Source organism: Octodon degus, unplaced genomic scaffold (genome assembly GCF_000260255.1).
Source record: "Octodon degus isolate 3935 unplaced genomic scaffold, OctDeg1.0 scaffold00126, whole genome shotgun sequence".
NCBI classification, from domain to species: Eukaryota; Metazoa; Chordata; class Mammalia; order Rodentia; family Octodontidae; genus Octodon; species Octodon degus.
The window spans coordinates 1,667,161-1,682,877 of NW_004524702.1; positions in this window are offsets into that span (position 1 = coordinate 1,667,161).

Below are 15,717 nucleotides of genomic sequence, written 5' to 3' on the forward strand. Positions count from 1 at the left end.
TGGGCAGATGCTGGAGGGCCCCATGGGCAGATGCCTGGGAATCCCATGGGCAGATGCTGGAGGACCTGAGATGGGAGATCTGAGCATCACAGGTGCAGAGATCGCCGGAGCCCTCACAAGTTGAGAGTTGTCAGAGGTCAAGGCCAAGGGGAAGACAGGAAAGCAACCTCCGGCCTTCCTGTGTTGGAAGGCCCTGCCTGCCTTTGATTTTACGTTCTGCCATCCCAACTGTGAGAAGGTACGTCAGTTGCTTTAGGTCACCTAGTTTGTGATGACATCATATGACAGCCTTAAAAAAACATGTGTGGGCTATAAAAATGATTGGCTCAGAAAAAAATCATAACCTGCAGTAAAAATTAAATGATTGAGTTCTATCAATGACAAGGTCCAAAGGTCAGCAAACTGTCTTCCCTGAAAACAATATGCTGGATGTAACAGGGCATTGGAAGAGACCAGAGGAAAACAACCAAATGTGGAGAATTTATTTATTAAAAATGGCTAATAATTTCCATCCGTTTTTTGAAAATAGCAGTTAATGGTTAGAATTTTCACCTTGACTAACTCTGTATGCTGAAGTCTGCAATCTGAGCAGCCACATCAAGGTTGACTACCTCATCTTGGTCTTCTAGATGTAGACAGTTTCTAATGTCTTGTAAATTATACTCTCTTGGCAAATTGGTCAAGCAATGGCCGTGACTCGTCTACATGGCTGACACTGACAAAAGATCTACAAACTGCGGCACAGGGTTTCAGGGTAAGTCCTGAGGGGATTTGACTGACCTTGTCAGATGCAAAAGTTACATTTCTTGTCATATAGGTCTTGCTTTATCTTGGTCTTAACCATCCAGCAGAAAAGTATAAAAACAAGGTACAAAAAGTGAAGCCATAGTCATATGCTGAGCTGTAAAAGGCTCAAGTCAACAACCTCTGACACGGCCAGTCCTGTGGACAACCCACTGCTATTATGGACTGCTGGACTATATTGGATTACTCTGCTGAATTTGTGTACCTGCAGTACATGAATGGCAATGGGCTCATGTCTCTGACAAAAGTAAACAAAGAAGGGGACATAAACGGACTATTTTGTAGTGGAAATATATAATGTATATACACACACACAAAATAGCATAAATATACATCTACTTTCTCTTAGTTCAATGAGAAAAAGGCTTTGAACTAATAGTGTTGGACAAGATATCATGTCTGCATCTTGTACTACAAAGACAACAATATGCAATGTATGAATTATTTTAACTGTACTACTAACCTGTTTTGAAACTATCTCATTGCTACTTCTCTCTCAATAAAATTATTAAAATATATAAAAATGAATATTACTAACATTTCTGCATTGTAAGATTAAAGAGAAACTTAATTCTGATTTATTAAAATTTTCATTCAGGCAATAAAAACAATAATATGTAAAAATATAAAAAATGATTATAGTCTCTTTAAAATAAATCAAAAAGACAAAAAATTAAGATTTCTTGAAAGCAAGTGTTAATATTCAATTATTTGTCCAATCTTACATAACTATATCTGTTAATCTGAGCAACAAATTTGACGATAAAAATAGACCATATAGCAATCATTGTCAATCAGCTATTCTTGTTTGGAAAATCTGTAACATATGTGTTGTTGCTACCTCTGCTTTTGTCTTGCTTTTCTGTTTCTTTTTGCTTGCCTTTACTCTTCAAAATCAAATTAAACTAAAAAGGAAAAGGAAAGAAATGGCTGACGTAGAGAGCCCTTCCCAGTCCTGGTTCAGGGCCAGGAAGTTTGTATTTGTCGTCCCATGGAAAAGTAACTGGAATCCTGGTGAGTTATTTCAACCTACCACTTCCATGGCAAGAATAAAGACACTAAGGCATATTTGTAGTTGTAGGGAGCCAAGGGGTCCTATGTCCCACCGTGAGGATGGCCATCCAGAGCAAAGGCCTCGGCCCAGCGCTGAACCGGGTTGCGTTACTTCGTGAAGAAGCGGGTGCTTGGGGATGAGTGACTGAGAGGCGGGAAGTAGATGACAGCCGTGAGCTGGGCGAGGTGGGAGGCCTGAGGTCACCTCTGCAGTAAGCGGAGGGAAGGATGTGCAGAAGGGGGGTTGTCTGCATGACACAGCTGAGGCAGGATGAGGTGTCTGGGGCCCGTGCCTCAGCTCTGGTGCGTACTCTTTACCCCTGGGCAGCCGCAGCCTCTGTCTCGAGGCTCCCAGCAGACAGCGTGGAGCGCGGCTCTATCTCTTGACCAGCTTACATACATTGTTTTGGGAAGTAGAGGGTGGGAAACACTGCTGTGTTGCCCTGCTTCAAAGACTGCACGTCCACGCCTGGGCTGGGTTGGCTTTCATTGAGTAAAGGCAGCTGGAGTGCCAAGGAAAGCCCAGCAGCTCTGCACACTTCAGTACAGGGACATGGCGGCCAGGCTCAGCGTAGATGGAGGTAGTTGCTCTTCTCTCAAGGAGAGTCGCCCAGGGTCCTCCACAGGCTGATGCTTGCGTAAGAGGAGTAGGAGCCTAGTTTTGAGTAAAATATAGTTGTACAGGGTAGTGAGGAAAAGAGGGTGAGCGCCGCACCACGCAGCCCTCACTGTGCCTCAGGTTCTCTTTGTCTGCACAGACTTGGCAGGCAGGACTCTGCTGCGCAGATCCTGGGTATCCCTGGGCCTTTCAATAAAGGCTGGGCCTCCAGGATGGTCCCTTCAGTCGCTTTGGAGAGGGTGTCAGCAGTTTAGTTCCACCCCACACACCCGGCACCCTGCCACCCTCACACTGCCAGTATGCGGGTGCCACCGCAGATGGGGGAGCTCGCGCCAGAGCTGAGCCGGAGGGGTCGCTCCTCTTTCTAAACCATCCTGCCGGGAGTTTCTCCAGCTGGCACCCAGGCGACGCAGGAATGTATGCTCAAGGCAAAACGATACACCAGTAGGAGCAAACGGACTCCACGCTGACTCGCTTACCCTCAGATCTCATCTCTCTCCTTTGACATTAATACAGCTGAAGAGGCACAAGCAACCAGGCTCGGATTTGTTCCAACAGGTACATGAATTAGGCCAGAGCACTGTTTTTTACCTTTATTTTTTCCAGTTCGCCCCATTTGGGGAGAAGATCCCTGTTGAGAGCCACACGGTTTCCTCTCCTTCATGGCTCCGTGGAGTCCCACTCACTGGTGCACTTTCCTACCCAGTGGGCAGTCAGCTGTTTGTGCCGGCGTGCAAGGATCTGTCACCTCTGGGCGACATGGTGCGTGAGTGCTTGCTGCACAGTGTCCTCCTCCTCGCGGGCCAGCATCAGATACTGCTAATACTTGGGCACTTCGTTTTGTTTTTCCAGTTGGCTGGAAACATGTAATCTCATCTGCACCCTTTCATTTATTTTACTGTTTGTGAGTCCAGGTTTGTGATTCATTATCTAAGTGGAAGGTGAGTCGGGCTGACTCCCCCAGCACCCACCCTGCCCCTCCGCCAGGAACTCAGCTCAGCACCTAAGCTGTTACAGGAAAGAAGGTAGGACAAGGACTTTGGCAGGTCCTGGAACATCCGGGGACATCTGGGAACATTGGAGAATTTACACCGGACACTTCAAGGACTCTGCCCACTGAGGAGTGAGGCAGGCTGAGGAGCTTCATCACAGACGCCTATTAGGATCTTCCCAGCTAGTGCCCCAGCTTCTCTGCACCCTTCTCAAAGGGCCACGCTTCTCTTTGTTCTAGGAAGACAGTTTTACCCCACTCTCTGCCTGCCTGTGCCCAGGGGAGGAAATGCCACACCTTGTGGCTTTCACAGGAGCCTCGTGGTCTCCGCTGCCCCTCCCCCACGGTACACTACACCAAGGAACCCGTCCAGCCAGGCCTCGGGTCGGTCAGGCTGCTCAGCTCCTGCAGACCAGACCTGTTCTGATGGGCACCAGACTGTGTTTCCGGCAAGAAGTCCAGGCAGGCCCTCTGCTCATCCAAAGACTGGGTCGGAAAGTGGAAGAAGCCCTAGACACAGGTGTAACTGTGCCCTCGCTTTGTTTTGTGCTGCTTTTTTCACAGTGCTGCTCAGCTACAGTGGCCGCTCCTCCCCTGCCTCTGGGAAGTCGCCAGCCACGTTGCCTCTCTGCCCTTGGGTCCTGGGTGCTCCTTCAGGCTGGCTCCCAGGACTGCAGGGAACCCGGCCTTCCCAGCCAGCAGCTCCCTTCCCGCCCTTGCTTCCCAACAGCCAGAGCCCAGCACCCGGGTGCACTCCCTGAACTCATCCCGCAACCCTGCCCCCCTCTGCTCCTCCAGGACTGGGGAAGCAGCAGGTGAGGAGGGGAGACGGGCCCTCTGCGCCTTCCCTCTCCCTGACTCACAGCTTCCCCTCCCTATGGAATCCAAAGGCTGAGAGCATCTCGGAGGCACAGCAGTACCCAGAAGGCAGATTTCCCTGTCTTTACCACACCAGACCACTCAGCCTCAGGCCCTGTCGCGCAGCGCCCCCCTTCTTTGGTTCCCTCCAACGCCTTCCTCTGTCCTCACCGTGCACCCGCTTGGACCCAGGCCCTCTCTTGGACTCTGCCCACTCCGCCCTCAGACAGCCGCGCTGTCCTCACAGTGGCTTCCAGGACTTTTGTGTCAGCCCACATTCATTCACATTCCAGGCTTGCATTCCCTTCTCTGGGCGGCGTACTTGCGGGCACTCTCTGCTTTTTGAGCATGCTGCCCTCCGGGAGCCCGTCCCATAGGCGCTCCATTCTGTGGGCCTTCAGTTCTGTGCCTTTTCCAAAGTAAATATGGTTTCCTCCCTTGGGCCAGTTTCTGGACTTGAGCGCCTATGGAATTGCTTGGGTCCGCTGCCTTCTTGGGTCAACCTTAGAAAGTGGGCTCAGCCTTCGAGAAAGGCTGACAAGGAGCCAGATGTCACCACCCAGGAGGGCAACACTCGCCTCCTTGGGAGTGAGTTTTGGCTAGTGAGAAGGAGACACAGGCCTGGAGCTCATGTGTTCTCCTGTTGCCCCATCTGTCGCCTACCAGCAGGCCTCCTGCTTGCGATGGTCAGGGCTGCTGGCCAAACAGTCCACCGAATGGTTCTGCACTGTTTCTTGCCCCTACCACAAGCCAGAGGAGATGCTAGTGTGCAGATTACTCCCTTAGGAGCAGCAAGGAACCAGGGGAGCGAAGATTACTCCCTTAGGAGCAGGAGGGGACCCAGGCGAAGACCAGTGGCTCAGCTGCCACTGGTCTGCCCTGTCTCAGGGCAGCAGGACAGGCTCAGAAACCCAGGAAAGGCATCCCAGTGCTGCCCTCGGGGCCAGGGACAGGGGACCCCGGCGTGTCACCCCCACCAGCGTTAGCTCCCGGGGACATCCAGGCTGCACTGAGTGGGTTCCAGCCAGTCCTCCTGGTCTCTGCCACCATCTCCTCAATCTGTCCTATCACCCAGCCCCTGGCATCAGACTATCTCCAGGCAGGAGTGGAGAGCCCAGAGAAAGCCTCTCAGGTTGCCGGGGTGCGAGTCAAAAACATCTCCTGCTGAAGCCTGGAGTAAGAAGAGAGGCTGGAAAGCTTGGCAGTGGTCACGGGCATCAGCAACAGCCCGCTGCATCCCTCTGTGGCACGACCCTGAGGCCAGGCTGGCGCGCCGAGCTCCCCAGCCCCTCCTGTTGTAGAAACTCCTCCCTCCACACGCTGCCGCCCGCTCCCTTATGTGGGTCCCGTATCTCACAAGCAAGGTGCTTCCCCAAATCCTCACCCAAAGGGCCCACTGGAAGGCAGTGTCCTAGGACACGAGGACACAAGGACAGGAGTGTCACATAATTGCTGGGGAAGCAATATTAATTACAACGGATGGGGACTAGACTGGCTGTCAATGGCAACACTGGAGACCTAGGAAAAGGAAGGCTTGCCTCAGGGAGGCTAACTTCCAGGATGCTTCTAAAGCCAGAAAGTCCTTAAAGATGCTTGCATTTTTCTTAATTCAAAACTTATTTTTGAGTAAAATTTCCACCGACAGGGAATTCACAGAGACGCGCTCACACCGTGACTGCAGGCCACAGTGAATTCCGTGGTGAATCCAGCCACCAACCAGCTCCAGATTAATGAACAGAGAGCCACTGGCACGGAGGACGCTCCGCACGCACCCTCTCCCAGTCGCCGCTCCTCTTTCTGGTGGGACCTGCCGGCTGGGCTTCCACCACGTCTGCGACAGCCTCTCTGCTGTGGCCGCAAGTCGGAGTGCGCTGAAACTCAGCCCACCACCTGCTTATCAGGCGGCACTGCAGAAAGAAATGACACAGCTCACCTGCTGGGGGACACCGTGGTAGCTAAATCAAAAAATCAGACCTCCCAAAGTGCCCTGAACTCTTATGGTTAGCAAACACGCCCTAGCAGAACTGTTTATCCACGCCAGAGCCTACCCTGACCTCACTGGACTTGCAGCCCCCGAGATATGGACGCTGGGCAGGACTTGCTCCCACCGCTCGCCGTGGTGCCCGGCCAATAGCCAGAATCCGATCCTGGCACAGCCCTGTGATCAGCAATCCCCTGCAGGCCGAGGGACTTCTGGGATCTCCTGCAATGTGTCGGCAGGACCAGGGGGACCGTGTGTGGGAGCAGCATGCGTGTGGGTCCCTTGTGAGCGAGAGTAGTGCCCTGAGCCACGCAGGAGGAGGCCCACCAGAGCTTGCCCAGGCTGGCGTGCATCCTGAGCTTCTCTTGCCTCCACAGCTGTTAGGAATAAACTCCCCTTGCCTGTAAGCCACCCCGCCTGTAGGGAATCACCAGTGCCCCAAATGGGCTAAAGTACCACCCAACTACACAAGCTGGCGGCTCCAACAATGTTGGGTGATTACATCACAGCTCTGGGGGTCCCGTGGAGGCCACAGCAGAGCTGGCCTCGTGGGGGTGGAGGCCGAGGCCGACCCACAGCTTCCAGGGCTGTCAGCAGCCCGTGGGGCTCTGAGTGGTAGGTGCGCCGCTCAGATCTCTGCTTCCACCGCGTGTCGTGTCTGCTCTGGGCATCTCTGGGTCTCCTCCCTTCCAAGGGCATCAGTCCCTGGGCTTAGGGCCCGTGCTGCATCCAGGACACCTGCGACCACACTGCTTCCAAATGAGGCCACGTGCGTGCCGTGGGGTAGAACGTGGACACATCTTTTGGGGATCACTGCCACATTCAGCCCACCGCATGGGCCTTTGGAGAGGGGACATGGCTGCTGATTCTGAGTGGCCTGGCGAGGGCGGTGTGAGTCCTACCATCTGTGCAGTGGGCCTCACCAGCTGAGCACAGACTTGCAGTGGGAACCAGAGTCACCTGCAGCCACCCCGGCTGACCCCACACAGCAGAGCCACAGAGGCACCTTGGCCACCACGGCTGGGGCCACAAGCACTCAGCCAAGCCCGCCCTGTTCTGCTGAAGCCCTGCTGACGCAGATGTACGAACCATGATCAATGACTGTTGTTATAAACCAGCAGGTCTGGAGGGATTTTGTTTTACAGCCATAGTTAATCAATGCAGAGATTCACTCGCCTTTATCAGATATCAGCAGGCAAATAAAAAGTAAGACTCTGGGATCTGAGTAACACAATGATTAATCTTGCTCTAACCACCACCTGAGAAACCCAACTGAGACATTCTTTTAAATAGCCACGGATCTCCCTGTGTGTGTGTGTGTGTGTGTGTGTGTGTGTGTGTCCCTCTCTGTCTCTGTCTCTCTCTGTCTCTCTCTCTGTCTCTCTCTCTCTCTCTCTCTCTCTCTCTCTCACACACACACACACACACACACACACACACACACGAATAGCAGCTCATTTTAGGTCTAAAAGCAAATCTTAACTTTTTCTGAAAAATATCTGCAGGAAAATTTAGTAACTAATAAATGATGGCAGAAAAGGAAACTGAACTTAAGCTCTTCAAAAACTTCATTCAGTTGGGATAAAAATAGTCGTTCCAAAATACTTGAATTACAGAGGAAAAAATCCAACTGAATTTATGGACTAATTAGAAATGAATGACAAGAGGCCCTATATATAAAAATCTGTGGGATGCATCCAATGTCATACTGAAAGAATTATAACCCTAATAATTTATTAGAAAAGATGACACTTTAAAGATATCTTGAACTAAGCTTTCAAGGTGTTAAAAAAGCAGCCACATAATCCTAAAGTAAGTAAATAATAAATAGAAAATAGAAATCAAGCAAATGGAGCTCTAGTATTTCTTTTCCTTTTTCTTCTCTTCTTTCTTTCCTTCCTTCCTTCCTTTGTTGTTCTTTTCTCTCTCTTCCTGAGAGTGAAGAAATGGTACAAGTTCAGTCAAGATACAGCAAAAATAAATACTAAAGGGCATCAGGGATGGGGTCTAATAAAATCGAAGTGCATCATAGAACATTAAAGCAAATTTGAACATCAGAGGGAAAAGCACATGACTTATTAGGAATAAAAAAATTGAATTAACAAATAATCGGGAAATTTAAGACAGCAATGAGATAGGCTCAGTGGGTCAGGTGCTCTAATGTCTGCCCCAAAATGTTACCAAGCCCACACAGTTCTGGAAAATTCTCCAGATTTTTAAGGATTTCTAAATTCCCATTTTGGGCCAGCGAGAGAGCTCAGCGGTCTAAAGCACCTGCTTAGGCAAGCTTGCAGGGACCACAGTTTGATCCCCAGAAGCACACACTGTGCCAGCCCTGCCCCTAAGTGGGCTGAGCTGCTCACACAAAAAATAAATGAATAAAATAAATTCCCATATTACTTAAAATTTCTATTTTACTTAATCAAGTAAAAATACAGAAACCATCTCAATATATCCTGCAGCACAGCATGATTTTGCTACCGCACCAAAGAAAAAGAGAACAAAAGAAGCACACCAGAAGCCTTACTCATCTTATGCGATGATAACTCAGGGGTGCAAGCGAAATCAAGCAACACATTAAAAATAGGGCTCATCCTAGCTACAAAAGCATGATTCAGTGTCGGGAACATTGTAATATAAGCTACTTCGCAAACACATTAAAGAAAAATACCACATGAATTTTTAAATAATGAATGAAACTCTATTAAAAATCAACTCATTCCAGAAAAATATAAAAATAGTCCAACTAGAAATAGAACAAGCTTCCTTAAAATGATGAAGACATTGTTAGGAGCTGACTTCCAGGGAGCGTCCCGCAGCCGGCGCCCCCCGAGCCCAGGCTGGGTCCAGGGCTCCTCCCTTCTCAGGAGGCAGGGCTGCAGCGGGCATCGGTCTCTGAGTTTGACCTCATTCTCCGATGTCCTGGAGATGCCCCCGAATGTTCTTGCGTCAGGCCGTAGCTTCCTTCAGCTTTTGGGTTTTTGATCATGTTAATTGAAACTTAGAAAAGGAAAGCCTCCTTTTGAAGAACATGTTTAAAAGAGCAGTTCTCAAAATGCAAAAGCTAGAATTATCTCTGAGTCTTTTTTTTTTTTTTTTAATGTATTTGGAACAGGGTCTCACTGCGCAGCTAGGACTCAGTGATTCTCCTGTTTTCAGCCTCCGCAGCGCTGGGACTGCAGGTACGTGCCACCGTGCCCGGTCTCAGCGGCCAGCTCAGTGTGCCCGGGGCAGGGCTGGTGTGGCATGTGGTGCTGGTGCCTCCTGCCCCCCCCCCGTGTCCCCGTCCACCGCCTGCAAAGCTGCGCAGAGAGCTCCCTGGCCAGCAGCCCGTCACCGCGTGTCTGACGGTGGCTTTGATCTGGCCACTTTCCCTTTCAGGACATGCACCTCTCCTTCATGAGCCCACACCGAGTTCTGTTCCTGTGACATTTGCCTACTTACTCAAAACTCGAAGTTAGGCGCTCGGGCTGCGGGCGGCAGGGTAGCGGGTCAACATCAGCTTGGCTGGAGACGGGGTGGGACACAACACCAAGGCGCAGGAGCCTGGGCCGCAGTGTGTGTGTGTGTGTGTGTGTGTGTGTGTGTGGTCGCGACCCCACAGGAGGGCAGCAGGGTGGGAGCACTTGATTCCACAGATCTGTTCCCCTGGGCACCAGCGACAAAGGCCAAAGCCCCCGCCCCAGGAGAAGGTGTTTCTCAGCACAGAGCCCAAGCAGTTGCGCGTGTCAGGAGCGGGTCCGGATGCTGACAAAACTGAGCCTGGACAAGGCTTCTGTGTTCCATTTTCTTTCAAAATAAATGTGTATCTACGTGGGATGAAAGTAAAAATCCCTATTGGAGACCTCTCAAATCGTGCGAAAATGGATCAAAGAAAGCGACACCCAGCTGGGACCCTGTGAGGGCGGCCACTCCGGAGGACGACGGAGGAAGCGCGGCCCCTTCCCGAGCGTGGCCGCCTTGCCGCGGCCGCAGCCGCTGCACACTTGGCTCCCGGGCGGGATCTCATTTTTTCTGAAGCAGAATATTCCTTTCCTGCCTCCCAGTCCGCTCATCAGACGTGACAGTTTGGCACACGATCATCCAGATACGGTCTGTGTTTACACAGATATGAAAAACACACGCATCGGAAGGCACCGATCCCTCTCTAAACAACAGACGCAATCGCGTCGCAGGCAGCGTTTCCTCCTGGGCGCTGAGCCACGTCCGCACTTCCTCCTTCACCGCGCCTTGATGGAGCGCGCCCTGCCGGGACGGACAGACGGACGGACGGACGGACGGACGCGGCGGGGACAGACCGGCGCTCCCGGAGCCGCCCCGCGTGCGTGCTCGGCGGCGGGCTGAGACTCCGCGCCGCCCGAGTGTTCCGCCCGCCCGCTGTCCCAGCGGTGACTTCTGCAGCCGAGTGGTCCCCTCCGCCTTCCGGATGCACCACGTTAAAACACTAGCTGCGAGTTCATCTCATTGTCCTGCGTGACTTTTGCACGGTTGTTGTTTTTAACATTCAAGTGGTTTGACGCTGCTAGTGAGGACGTTAGTGAGTTGGGCCACTGCAGGTGTGGGCCTCCCCGTGTCCTCTCCCGCCACAGGGTGGCCAGTGGAGGGTCCCCGCGCCCAACCTCCCACAGGCTTCAGGTGGGAGCTGACACGGATCCAGGGGCGGCTTCCAAAGGCACGTTTGGGGTAAGATGGGTTGGGAGGTGACAGTTCATCGTGCAGGCCAACGTTGAACACACGGCGGGGTCCTGGACTGTGGCTATGGGCCGGTGGGGACCGCAGGCGAGGCACCGCCCAGCTGACTCTGCTCTGCCAGCCCTGCCCTCCCTGCGCTGTCCCCCGGACCGGACCGGGAGGACCCTGGCTGCGCACACACCTCCTCAGCCTACCCTCACCCGCACAGGCCTGGTAGCAGCTCCCTGCTGCCGGGTGGCTGTGTGCACAGCAGCTGCTGGATTATTAGCTGGGCCTCCAGCCCGGTTGTGCTGAGCCTGCCCCCGCACAGCCTCCCTCACAGAAGGAAACCCCTCTCCTCCTGCATCTGACCTCCTCTTGGGAGCACTCGAGTTAATGTCACAGTGAGAACACCTAGTAGTGCACAGGAGAGAACAGGGACCCCCGTGGCTCCCAAGGTGACATAAACAGGGCGCAATCTCCACCGCTCCTGCATGGATGGGGGTCACCCAAAGGCCTAGGTGCTGAGACTGGGTCCCCAGAACGGACTACTGGGCGGATGTTAGGAGGCTGGGTGCAGGGGAGGTCTTCATTGAGTGGGACAGCGAGACCGGCCCGACCCCGTCCTCTCTCCCTTCCTGGCTGTCCGCACCTACTGCACCCCATCCTGACGCTCTGCAGGTCCTCAGGCAGCCAGGCTGACAACCCTGGACTGAAACTGCTCAAATCTCAGCCCAGGTGCCCCTCTCCTTGCATTCATTGATTACCTCAGCTCTGTTATGGAGCTAGGAAACTGTCACCACCATCCAGCTGCGACCTGAAACAGGAGCTGGAGCCGCGGCATGGTCTTCACGCTGGAAGACTGAGCTCCTGAGAACAGTCGCAGTGGGAGACACGAAGGGAGATTTTCCCGCACCAGAGCCTGCCGCAGCCTGGGAAGAGGAGGAAGAGAGCGAGGCTGTGATCCCAGAGCAGACATAGCTAGCCCGCATCCCAGCAGCTGCCCGAAGGACACCAGGCAGCGGTCACACTCCAGAACGGGCCCAGCAGAGCACCAGGGATAGCTCTGAGTCAGGAGGACAGGTTGGTGGGTGACATTGCCACCCTTGCCCTCCCCAGCACCTGGGCAAGACCTGGGACCCAAGGGGTCCCAACAAGGACTGCAGCAGTTCTTCCTGCAGCCCCATAGCCTGGGATTTGGGTCAGAAATTCTGTAGAGTCAGGGACTGTAAAGCAGCTTTGGCTTGTGAGCGCCTCAGCTCGGCACATTGGGGATGGTTCAGTACCCTTCTCAGGACTCAGCTCTGTGCCTCTGTGGAGGGAGGGTGGCCTGGCCCCCCAACCTTGGCCAGCTGCCACCAGACACAGAAGATGGCTGGGGGGCCAGCAACCAAATAATCCAGGTGCATCTTTTGGTCAGTGTTGGGCATCACAAGGAAGCTATGTAGGTGACTAAACAGACAGGAAACACCCATTCACCTGATGGGCGCCAGCGAGTACAGGAAGGGCAGATGGCCCCCAGATTAAAGCAGGGCCAGGATTTTATAGCACAGCAGGAAGCCGCTGCACACACGTGTGCTTGGCGTAGGCAGGAGTTTTCAACTTTCATCGAAACGCGTGCTTGGCACTCATCCCATGCTGCGCAGCTGGCTCGAGGCTGCTGGTGTGATCTCTGGGCTGGAGGAGCATTTTCTAACAGTGCTTCGCAAGCCTTGTGAGGCCTTGCAAGCCTCCCGCACTGCCTCTTTCCTGCTCTCCCTGGACAGTCCCCACCAGGGCTGAGCGGCCCCGTGTAGAAATTCCCAGTGGCCACAGGGCAGAGGTGCGGTTCGCCTGGCAGATGTCCCGACTGACATCGGGAAGGGAGCCTCACAGACTCAACCACTGTGTCCCCAGGCAAGGACTTGGGTGTCACCTCCCCCCACATGCCCCAGACTGGGCAGTCCACCCTCTGTTGCACGAGAAATTGCTGCCTTTGCCTAAGCAGAGGCCTGACCTCTCTCCTGGCCTCTCTCTGGGCAGTGTTTGTCTGGAGAACAGAGGACGATTCGTGGGCTCCCTCAAGTCAGCTCAGTGGGTCTCTCTGTCTGTTCCCAGCTGAAGCCGTCAGCCCAACCTGCTGGGACGCAGGGCAAGAGGTCAGCAGTGACTGCGCAGTGTCTCTGCTACGTCTCCCCTTCCTACCTGGGCAGGGTTGGGCAGGACCCCAGTTAGCTGAAAAGGGGACTCCTCATAACCCACCCCTGCTGACAAGGCGCCCTGCTGAGACTCCCTCCTTTGGACAGGTGAATTCGAGCCAGAGCCCACAGGACACAGCCTCGGCAGCAGAGCCCAGCTGGTGCTCCACCACCCCAACCCCTTTGAGTGGGTACAAGCTGTGGGCCCTGCAGCCGTCCGCTGGGGGCTGCGGCTGGCATCCCCTTGCTCATGCTCTGAGCCCCAGGCGTCCCCTCACACCTGACCATGCCACCGTCCGGGCTGTAGTGTCACAGTGCTATGCTGGGCCCGCCTTCCGGTCCCAGGAGCTGAAGTCCAGGCTGGCCAGTGGCCCATTCTGCTCTTAAGTAAACGCCTTCTGGGGACACCCCACAGGCAGGCTGCTGGTGGTACGGGCGAGGGAAGCTCCCAACCTGAAAGGTACCTGGGACAAGTTCGTGTTCTCTAAAACCGAAGAATGAATTTTAGGAACAAACAGAGGTTAAGAGCACGATACATTTACTGGGGGAAAGAAAACTCCTGTCCCAGAGAGGGACAGAAGGGGGCCCGAACGGATTGCCCCCCCAGAAAGCTGTCTCTTCAGGGACTTTTATAGCATAAAACCATGTGGTGAGGCGAGTCTAAAGTAGAAACCATGGGCACTCGCTCAGGTGGGCCTGGGGTGGGACAAAACTATGGACAAAACCAATGAGTTTACAAGCACCATTGCTCGAGTAAAATTGATTAAATCCAGGACCTAATGGGGAAACGAGTCACGTAGCAAGCAGGCATGAACACCGGGCAGGGGCTCTTCCTGTTGGGCTGGGCTAGTGGCTCATTTGGGCTCTTCATGGTGATTGGTACCTCTTTAGGATATCAGTCGCTGGTGCCCGTCCCCAGGGAAGGACACGGCTGCATTTGCTTACTCTTTTGTCCCGAGGTCTGGTCCGCAAACTTGCTAAGCCACCTTGTCTTCCGTTCTGTCCCCTGAGGACCTGGCCCTGTCTGACTGCCTGTACTAGTTCTGTCTATTTCAGCTGCCTGCAACACCGGGACCTCGTGCATCAGCTGCTGAAAACATTCAGACCCGGAAACCTCTCTCCGGGGTCAGGGAAACCTCAGGCCCAGGAAGTGCACAGGGTCCTGGTTTGGTTCTGAGCTGCTTCTGGGGCGGCAGGTGGGGCCAAGAAGGGCAGGCTTCCCCAGACACCTTCTGAAGCACAGAGGCCAGGGTGGAGGCAGGGAGGGTTCCCAGGTCCATAGGCTGTGCCGAAGCCCAGGAGAGACTATCGGGGCTGGCGTGGCAGAGCTATGCACGAAGAGGAGCAACACACAGTGGAGTGGGGGAGGCAGAAGTCAGGAGGACTTCAGCGTGGACCGAGGGGGGGACGCAGTGCCGCTGGGGTTGCAGTTTCCACTTGGCGCTGCACAGTGGAAAATGAGGGGCAGGGGCCACGGTGTAGTCAGACACGTACGGCAGGTCCCGAGGCAGCTGGAGGCCAGTGGGAGTCTTCCCGATGGAGCCCTGGACAGTGGATGGCAGCTAAAGCCCTGACGGGGCAGTGACATCCTCAAGGAGGTGATGAAGAGCCTGAAGGAGCCCAGGGCCAGCTGCATCCACCAAGGAAAGCACCAGACCCCGGTAGCCATGAAGCAGCCCAGGCACCCAACCACGCAACGGCAACTAGCATCACTGAGCACAGCAGACATGCGACCCTCCTGTGCTTAGGAAATGCCAAGCTCACTGCCACTCCTGCCTGACCCCCTGAGCCTCACTGTCCCTGTGCTCACCCCAGGAAAGCTTCTTTCGCTGTTGTCCCCACCAAGGATGGCTCCATCTAGCCTTCTGTTTTTTCTCAGGAGTAAGAGAGGCTGTATGTGGTGGCTCCACCGTGTCGATGGAGCCCTGAATGTTGATAAAGAAGTGAAGCTGGCTCAGAGGAAGGGGTCCTTCCTGAGGGCTCCCTGGAGCCCCACCATGACGGCGCCTTCCCTGACCTGCTCGCTCCCTCAGCGGGGCGCAGGCCCTGCCACCTACCACATGCAGCAGCAGGGAGGAAAAGGCACATGCACGTGGGCCTGGCCCTGAGCTTTGTCCTTACAGAAAGACAGGTTGGGAATTCCGCCACTGTGCAGGGTGGTTGGGGACACAGGCTAATTTCTCTGGGGACTCAGAGGAGACTCCTAGGAGGCAGTGGCTCTGGAGTGGCACTTCGGGGTACACCAGATGTACGCAGATACTAAGGGGGAGAAAGGAGGAAGGCCCGGACACTTGAGACAGAGGACACAGAGCATTCCAGAGGCAGGTGACAGTGGGCCAGCTCTGGTACCCAGAGGCAGGCCGGGCAGCGGCAGAGCCCAACATGCTCAGTGCGCCCAGCCGCAGCCTGCGTGGGCCCTGGGCAGCTGTCAGCGAGGGCCCAGGTTCCTGGCCCCGACCGAGGAGCAGAGCTTGCTGGGTGTTTTTAACGGCTCAATCCTGGCCCCGCCACAAGCAGTTGTGCCGAGATGCGACATGCAGTTGTGCAGCAGTTGTCACCGTTG